Consider the following 10,113-nt stretch of genomic DNA (forward strand, 5'->3'; position numbering starts at 1 on the left):
TTATATTTGATTTGACTAACGATATTATTGTTAAATTTCTTCCAATATTAATGTTTATTCTATTATTATTTTTATGATCGCCATAATGCATGTTTAAAGGGAATATGTAATTGAAAATCACGCCTAATAAGATAATTTGGACAATCGGTTTAGGATCCTTTTAATCTTGTTATTTAATCAAGTGATCACAAATATTTTAGAATTATATGTTGCATTAATATTCAACCAATTTAGCATAATAATAGTTTGGAACAAAATGAATCTTTATTTGTATGCCTTTGAGATCGCAGGAATCACTTTTCACTATAAGAATCGAGTAGAGGCCAATACGGGCGAATGTGACTCCATGACTCACTTCATACCATCATCCCCGATCCTCCTTTCATGGTTCCGAATCATATGGAGTTAGTAATCTCATGGATTATGAATGGGGTGTAACTTTCACGGGTCAATCGTTGTCCCTTATCGTGGTTGCCTTTTATGATCCGTGAACGGTTTACAAGTTCCTTAAAAACTTGTTGGCGGCTCCCTATTTTCCTTGTCCCTAATCGTATATGTCAATTCCCACTTCCTATGAGTACCAAGCATATTTACAACATGCTTTTGCGTAGGCGCACTTCGAGCGACACCTACAATTTGGCGACTCTACTTGGGAGGATTCTTGGTTGTTTATCAATTTGAGTGATCGATATTTAATTAAGATGAGTGGATAAGACTTGAAAGATTCTTGAAAAATATTCCTGTGATTAATTTGGCATTTTTGCATAAGCATAGACGTTTTAACGTCGCTCTTAGGTTTGTCCCGTAGGAAAAATTGAATAACTTGGTTGCGTACGAAGGAAAACAGGGCATCAGTCAGATTATCTGACTGCCGTGCCACGACAGAATCTGCCGTGTCACGGTACAATACACCGTCTGACGGTGTGCAGCACCGTGGCACGGTGATCTCCGCCGTGTCACGGTAGTCCTAAAATAAGTCCGGCGACTTGTTTTCTCTTCTCACAGTCAACTTCCTTCGATTTTTCTGAAAAAATGTGTGTGTTCTACATGCGTCTTAGCCCCGGGGGATTTAAGCTCTATCAACCCAAAAACGCTCATGGCAATAAGGGTTCATCCGAGTTATTAAATCCACCCAAACCATGGAGTTGAGTTCGATTTCATCACGAACCGCGGAGCCGCCCGTTGGCATACACTCTCAATGGAGGCTGCCTTGCTAACACGTCCAAAATCTTAACCATGGTACCCTATTGACACCAAATAAACCTGACCATAGTCGAACATAGAACTTGACCTTAGGTTGCGAACTATTCTTTGCATCATTGTGCCTACGTGTTTTATGTTTGGTCGTTTTGATTCTAACCTTAACGATCTTTCTTTGTCTATGGTGGATTATTTTATGACTAGCGATTGCTAATGGACCATACTCACTTAGTAATTAGCGCAAACTAAAAAAAAATGTCGTCCGTCAGCATCCACCGTGCCACGAGAAAGTCCACCGTGTCACGGCAGTTTCCACCGTGGCACGGTGGAATTCCAGTAATAATAAAAAAAAAGTCGTGCCATGTCAGCATCCACCGTGCCACGGGAAAGTCCACCATGTCACGGTAGCTTGTACCGTGACACGGTACAGTTTGCCATGTCACGGTGCCTAGGAAATAAGTCCAGTCAGCTTTTTTTTTTAGTCTTTCGTGTTAATTTGGTCCTCGTGTCAGTCATTTTTGTTACTGTTCACATGTCTAGCCATACGATCATACCACGAGTCTTATAACATCACTTAATCACTCACGAGTCAAGTATAGTCCACACACTTTCTTTATTTTTTTTTTTACTCGAGTCATACACCATGTCGTTTATGATTGTATACTAGGTTCATGCACCCCCATTTCCGTCATAATAAAAGATGAGTGGATCGGAGTTATTCTCACCTATTTTCAAATGACTTTTTTTTCCTATCTTGAGCAATGTGTCAAACAATTAAGTGCGGTTGTTTTATTTCACAGTACTTGGTCAAGGAGCAGGGGTAGATTGGTACGGTTCGAGTCATTAATACATCAACCTCCACTACAACAAAATAAAGCAAAGGTAACAATGGAAAACCATTGCCTAATATAAAAAAAGTGTTGCCTTGTAGCTAAGGCAACACATATGAGGCGTAATTTATGCCCCCATTGTCTATTCATAAGGCAACACAGTTTTATTCAAAGGCAACAATTTTGAAAGCCAAGGTAAAATGATACATAAGGCAACACTTTTACAAAGACAACAAATGAAAAATGTTGCCATCTAAAGAGATAATTAAAAATTGTTTCTAAATGTTGTCACTCCCAAACATTTAGTAGTTGGTGTTGAGTTTCCCACCAGCTCTACCAAACTTGCTATATATATATATATATATATATATATATATATATATATATATATATATATATATATATAGTTGGTAGGGCTCAAAGTCACAAGTTGAGTTTCCCACCAACTCTACCAAACTTGCTTAATACACACACACACACACACACACACACACACACACACACACACACACACACACACACATATAAATATTGCTAGATTACACACACACATATATAAATGTTGCAATAGATGGCAACATAGATATTAATGTTACATTTTCAAACAATAGTTTTGTTATTGTTATCTTTTCATGCAACAATTATTATATTTGTTGTCTTAGACAAGAAAAAGATAACACTTTAAGCAACCGTTGCCTTATATAGTCTAGAGTAACAATTTTTTTTCCGTTACTTTAGTTCAAGGTAACAAATAAATATTGTTGCGTTAGATTATTAAGAGTAACATTTCTGTAAGTGTTGCAATCTTAAGTGTTGCCTATTCTCATTTTTTTTGTAGTGCTCTTTGACCTAAGAGGCGTTTAAAGAGAACTTTTCCATCTCCACGTCACTCATCACCTTCAAACTACCTTCAGTTTGTCCCAATGGCCACTAAGGAAGATATTGAGAACATCAACAGTACAAGTCCATTGAGACAATGTCTAACATGTTACAAGCACTCACTACCAGAGTCAACACAGTAGAGCAAAACAATGTTACTGCGGTTGCAATGGACAAGATCAAAGAGAAAATGAGCAAGATTTATGAGGATTTCACCTATGTGGAACGGCCTCCCACACCTTTGGATGCAAAGGACAGACTCTCTGAAAAGTTCTCCACTGCTGATATTCCAAAGTTCAAGCCTTTTGACAATCCAATATTCCATTTGAAGGCGTTCTATGTAACCATGGCTCTGAAGGGATTGGACGTAACACTCTTCCCTACTGTGTTCCCTCTCTCCTAGAACATGCTTGCCAACAATGGTTTTATTCCCTAGATGCCAAGCGTACTGCGACTTGGCAAGATTTCACCGACAGTTTCATGAATTGTTACAAGTGTAACATTCAAACTAAAACTTCTGAACGTGAACTCTCCCTTCTCAAACAGAAAGAGAATGAAGGCTTCACCGCTTATCTGAACAAGTGGAGGGAAACGACTTCACTCTTGGTAGATCCTCCCAAAGAAAGAGAGATGGTTCACCTCTTCATCAAAAATCTGGCTCACAAATATAGGGAACATCTCAAATTTCTTCCACTGAACACTTTCGAAGCTGTATACGACATCGACATTAATATCGAGGATGAGCTAATAAAGACTGCCGGTAGTAACAATAATAACACTTGGAAAAACAAGAAGAACGACCTTCCTTCTTCTTTGTCTTCTAAGCACGAAAATACTACCAACAATATAAGCCAAATTAATCTCAATGAAGTATTAGCTCTTGATTCTTCGTTGCCCAAGAAAAGGAGAACCTACACTCCTTTAGGAATGACTTATGATGCGGCCTTTGATCGCCTTTATGGTCAAGGCTTGATCACACCTATTAGGCCATTTCCAGAGCCTAAACCTGAAGAAAGGAGCGCCAAGTGGAACCCTAACGCCCACTGCAAGTTCCATCAAGGAAAGGGTCACTCTACCGAACAACGCTGGAATTTGAAGGACGCTATTCAAGATCTTGTTGATGCAAACAAACTTCCAGTCTCTCCAGGCGGCAAGAAATAGTGAACACAAGGCGCATAGCAGATCCTTTGTGCAAGATCTCATAATTTCTTTCTCATTCATCTCCATTCCCCCATTCATGTCTAGCATAGGTTTTCCATTTTGAATTTTTATATGTTTCATGTGTTTTGTTCACCTTTCCCATTAATAAAATGAGCAAATTTCCTGTACATCTCGATCATAGCATTTTTCATTCATTCATTCTTTCTAAAAAAAATAATAAAAAAAATCAATTACCAAATTAAACACAAGGTACACCAATGACTTGAGGCACCTTTGCAACCCTGTCATTTCCTGTTAACCGTTCAATCACATTCCATTTCTTCATCAACCACTTTGAGCCTCGTCTAATGTTTGGATTTCATTTCTTCAACCCACATTCACTTAACCCTGGGATTGGAAGATGTGTAATTGTATAACATTCAAAAAGCAAGTAAAAAAAAAGAAAAAAGCAGCAAAGCAACAATAAAACAATGTCTAAAGGCAAGTGTTCCAATGTCTTTGATATGAACACGTCTAATATTGCGTCTCTCATCGAGTGCTTGGTACCGTGCCTGAGAAACATGAATGCTAAGTGAGTGATGGACCGCATGATCTGAGATTGCCTACATTGATTCAAAATTCAAAAAAAAAAAAAAAAATGAAAATAAACTTGCAAAATTCAAAATTTTCAAATTCACAATTACACATCTTGGGGCTTCTCTCGAGTCTTGAGCCTTTTACCCCTTTCTTCCTTAAAGTTTTGATGACTCTATTTTATATATATTTTATTCCCCGTCCCACGATCATATTTGTGCTTATTTGAGCTCTGCGGAGATATTTTTATTACTAATATACGTTTTCTAGTGTTTTTGTAGAGTTTGTATTATTTTGTAGGAATTTGCAGATTTATGATAATTCCGGAGCTTATTAAACCACTACAAAGATATTGGAGTTTGATCGTATCTTATGACCGCATATTTGATGCCCAAGGCCAATTTGGTGATTAAGGGCTCGATTGGTGAAGAAGTCCAAGTAATGAACAAGCTAGTACCACGGATCAAACAAGTAAAATATAATTTGGGCTCAAATAAGAAGCCCAATCCAAGAGGATGCTGCTGGGCTAGTAAAAACACTGGGCCCGATCGAGCTGATCGTGGCCCGGTCGGGCGTGCTTCATTGCTGTTTCCTTAAGTCGGTTTTGATATTTTTAGTGGGATATAAAACCCCGTAGATTGGAGGAACAAGAGGGCAGCTTTTTACTTACTTTTTTTTTGTCTTAGTTTTGAAGCTTTTATTTTCCTTAGATTTCCGTAATAAAAGTGTGATGGAAAAAAAAAGAAGAAGTTCAAGAAAAAAGTGAGAAATATGTTGAGAAAAAAAAAAAGTGAAAAAAAATAAAAAGATTGAACTTCACAAGAAACAAAAAGGAGAGCAAAAAGAAAAAAATTGTTATATGTTCAAATGTTCTAAGTGAAGGTTGATCAAAAGAAAGAAAGAAAAAAAATTGAGTTCAAAGAAAAAAATCAAGTTTGAAGAGTTCAAAGTTTTTTTATTCACTCAAGTTCTACTTTGTTATATTTTTATGAGTGAAAGTGTAAGTGTTGGGATTGTTGACATGTTTGGAGTTATATTTGGTGGATTGTTGTTGGAGTTGGTTATGTTGGAGATGTATGATCATCATTTATTTTTTATCATGGGTTTATTAGGATTTGGCTCCCTTAATGCATAGCTTTTCTCTCACATATTCCCAAATTTATCCTACCCTTTTCCCTAGCCTTACATTACAAGCTTTAAAGACCTTCCGACCTTGTGCATAGAGTTGTGTAGATGTGAAAGTGATGCTTATCAATGCAAGTTATGACTTGACATGTTCTGAGTCGACTACTAGGTTGAGTGTATGTCTTTTTAAACACACGAGAGTGTGAGTTGGGAGGGCATTGTTCACATTTAAGGGGTTGGGTTGGAGAGCGATCGAGTACATCTTTTACTCGCCACATAAATGAGAGTTGAGTATGTGAGCACTAGTCTTGAATTCTATATGCTCATGTGGTTTGCTCTATTTGACAATTGTAGGGAAGATTGGTAGTCGGATAGATTTGATTGGTTGACCTTTATACATGTTTGTCAGATTTACCTCGAAATATATTCATTAATTTAAAATGTATTTGGGGTGAAGTTTTGATTTATTTATTCATTGCTTTGTTTAGGGACAAACAAAGGTTTGGCTTGGGGGAGTTTGATGAGTCTATTATATATATATTTTATTCCCCGTCTCACGGTCATATTTGTGCTTATTTGAGCTTTGCGGAGCTATTTTTATTACTAATATACGTTTTCTAGTGTTTTTTGTAGAGTTGATATTATTTTGTAGGAATTTGCAGATTTATGATAATTTCGGAGCTTATTAAACCACTACAAAGATATTGGAGTTTGATCATATCTTATGACCGCATATTTGATGCCCAAGGTCAATTTAGTGATTAAGGGCTCGATTGGTGAAGAAGTCCAAGTAATGAACAAGCTAGTACCACGGATCAAACAAGTAAAATATTTGGGCTCAAATAAGAAGCCCAATCCAAGAGGATGCTGCTGGGTTAGTAAAAACACCGGGCCCGATCGAGCTGATTGTGGCCCGGTCGGGCGCGCTTCATTGCTGTTTCCTTAAGTTGGTTTTGATATTTTTAGTGGGATATAAAACCCCGAGATTGGAGGAACAAGAGGGCAGCTTTTTACTTACTTTTTGTCTTAGTTTTGAAGCTTTTATTTTCCTTAGATTTCCGTAATTGCACGCTAATTAGGATTTTCTTAGGTTTTTGTTTTATTTATCTCGCTTCGTCTTTTTCGTCCTTTCTAGTTAAGATTTCTATGCTTTTGATTATTAGTAGTAAAGTTTACTCCGTATTCCATTCTTGATTTCATAGTGTTATTGACTTATTGTTTTTGTTTGGATTGCAGTTTATTATTATTACTTTGTTTTAGTTTTAGTTTTATTGTTTTTATTATGTTTCTTTTATTGTTTTTATTTTTATTGTTTTGTTAATTTAATTATTATTTTAATCATGCTTAATTTAATCGCTTTGTTTAGTTTAGTTTTAATTATGCACGAGTAGTTTCTATTCTAGGGTTATAGGGATCCATGATTAATATGAAAGGGTAATTTATTATTGTTAGTTGTTAATGTTTAATTGATTTCCTATTGATTGATTTAATGCTATGCAATTAGATTAGCGCTGGTTTAACTATATGAGTTATGCAATATTGATACGAGATTCGAGAGATGAGAATTGATGTTTAGGCTTAGTGTCAATAGGCAGGTTAATTTATAAATGGTTAGGTCGAGATTCGAGAGATGAGATTTAATACTGGTAAATTAACTCTGTGATTGTAATATGTAGCTAAAGCCCTTTATGATCTGGTTAATTGATGCATTGATAATTGATTGTTATGTTTTATCCGGAGTATTATTTATTGGTGAACCTATGCCCTAAGTCTTTTATTCATTGATTTTCTCCTATTTTTATTTCTCCCTACTCATATTCTTCGTAGTATAGTCCTTTAATTACAACAAATAGTTACTTGATAATTTAGATTACTTTTAATTAATTAGGAATAAATTGACTTGTTTCCCTGTGGTTCGACCCTTCTTCCCTATCTACATAGTTAGAGGATTTAGGAATTACTTTTGATTAGGTGACTACGACTTTAGCCTGTCAACCTTCAGCTTAACCACCTTACAACCCTTGAAAGACCTCTTTGAGGTGTACACACACTTGTGCAAGTTCGGTTAGAGCTACGTTCGGCCTGATTCCTAACGGATACGTAGGCAACCTCACATTGAGGTGCGACCACATTCATATGCATGATCGAGTCAAATAATATCCAGTGCTTAATCCTATGACCCTATCCATCTAGAGCTAGACTTGGGGGCTTGAACCCACATCATTTAGCCTACCTATCCTAAAGAGTCACCATCTCGACTCTTCTCACATCTATTCCCCTCACCATAGCCATTGCAACCTCACCTAGTATTACTTTCACACACATCTTTCACACATACATAGCCATATCAGCTTTCCCTTAGGAACCTTTTATCATGAAATCTTGTTTCCCTACCGCGCATGCTTCATCATTTTCAAGACAACATTTATTAGAAGAAACGTTGTATACTTGCTTAGCTTCCTGACCTGAGCAATGTTCATTGTTTCATGCATCGCATAATGTGCTGAGCAACATTTATATATCAATGATTTGTAATCATACAAAGCATATCGTTCTTAGCTCCAAGCAACGTTCATTATGCAATAATCACTTCTTAGCTTCAAGACCAAAGTGACGTTCAAAATCGTTTCTTTACACCATATATGACGCTTAGCTCCATGACCTAAGTTCATCTATCGTTGTAGACACCTAAAAATGTCTCCCCTGGCCAAAACCAAACCCGATGATGAAGAACCTTTCACCGCCATTATTGGTCGGGTTGAGTATTTAATCTTGGAGTGCTTAAATCCATATTTCCATTTCATAAACCAACCCAATTCCTGGCCCATTTCCCCAAACTTTCACTTATTTTTCTCTTTTCGTGCCTTTAAACTCAAAATAATTCATTTCGTGTCCTTTAAAATCATTCCTTTTGTGTCCTTTTTATAAAACGTTTAATCCATTTTATTTTGGTCCATAATCTGGGCAATTGGTCTTGGCTGCACTCTAGTGCAGCTAAGATATCTACAACAAGTGAGGCCCAAAACGCGCGGCCCAAATAAAAAATGAACATTTAGTTGAAAAATATGAACATGAAAAAAATGAACATATAATAACAAAAAATGAACACGTAAAAAAAATGAACATTTAATACTAAAAAGTGAACATGTTATAAGGAAATAATCATTTATTAAAAATGAATCTAATTATCATATAATCATAAATTTGCTAGACCACGACCTTAAAAATGAACATTTAGTTAGAAAAATGAACACATAAAAAAGAAAAAAAAAAAAGAAAAGAAAGAATGTTCAGTAATAAAAATGAACATTCAGTAATAAAAAGTGAACATGTCAAAAAAAAGAAATGAACATTTAGTATATTAGAAATGAACCTTTATCATACAACCATAAAATTGAGATCATATACATCGGAAATTCTCCAACTTAAAGGCAAATTCATTGTACATATCATATACTTCTTCACCACTTCTTAGTTGTTTCTTCACTAATTCAGAGTCTTTGTCTTCTACAAATACAATTAATCTGTACTCACTAAAATATAACAAATAATCAGAATTTTCATAATCATCACAAAATATCTTCATAATAATTATTTAGAATGTTTATAATATATAATCATCAATACAATACTTTAAAATATAAATAATATTCACTTTATATGTCATATGTGTTCATAATCAATAACAGATATGTTCGTAAAGAATAACGAAACATATATATTCATAATAAATTGTTTAGATTTTCAACATAAATGTTCAGATAGTTTAACTTTCAACGTATTATATTTTACTTTCAACCTAATAAAAATGAACATTTAGTATTAAAAAATGAACACTTATAAAATGAACATGTAACTAAAAGTTATGAACATTTAGGATATTAAAATGAACATGATTTTCATAAAGGTTCAAATTCATTGTACATAATTATTAATGAAAAATAAAGATAAAATAAATTGTTGAAATATGTTCATTTTTTATGTATTTAATATTCATGTTCGGTGTACTAAATGCTCATTTTGTAAAAGATGTTCATTTTAAATTCCTACGTATTCAGTTTTTTTTTACAGAAATTATATTCAAGATCGATTGTAATTATTGAAACTCTAAAAAATTGATTATACACCTTAAATCTAATCTTGATTCATCATAGAGAAAATAATTATTGATTTGTAACATGATTAGAAATCAAAAGAAAAAAATCAAAAGAGAGAGAAAGATAGGGGAGAGAGAAAATAACTACAAATTAAGCAATACAATTGATATTCATTAACAATTAAGAAATTTAATTGATATTCATCACAAACTCATAATAATTTCAAATAATCAAACAATAAATCATCA

This window comes from Chenopodium album, chromosome 6, assembly GCF_948465745.1.
Source record: "Chenopodium album chromosome 6, dcCheAlbu1.1, whole genome shotgun sequence".
NCBI classification, from domain to species: Eukaryota; Viridiplantae; Streptophyta; class Magnoliopsida; order Caryophyllales; family Amaranthaceae; genus Chenopodium; species Chenopodium album.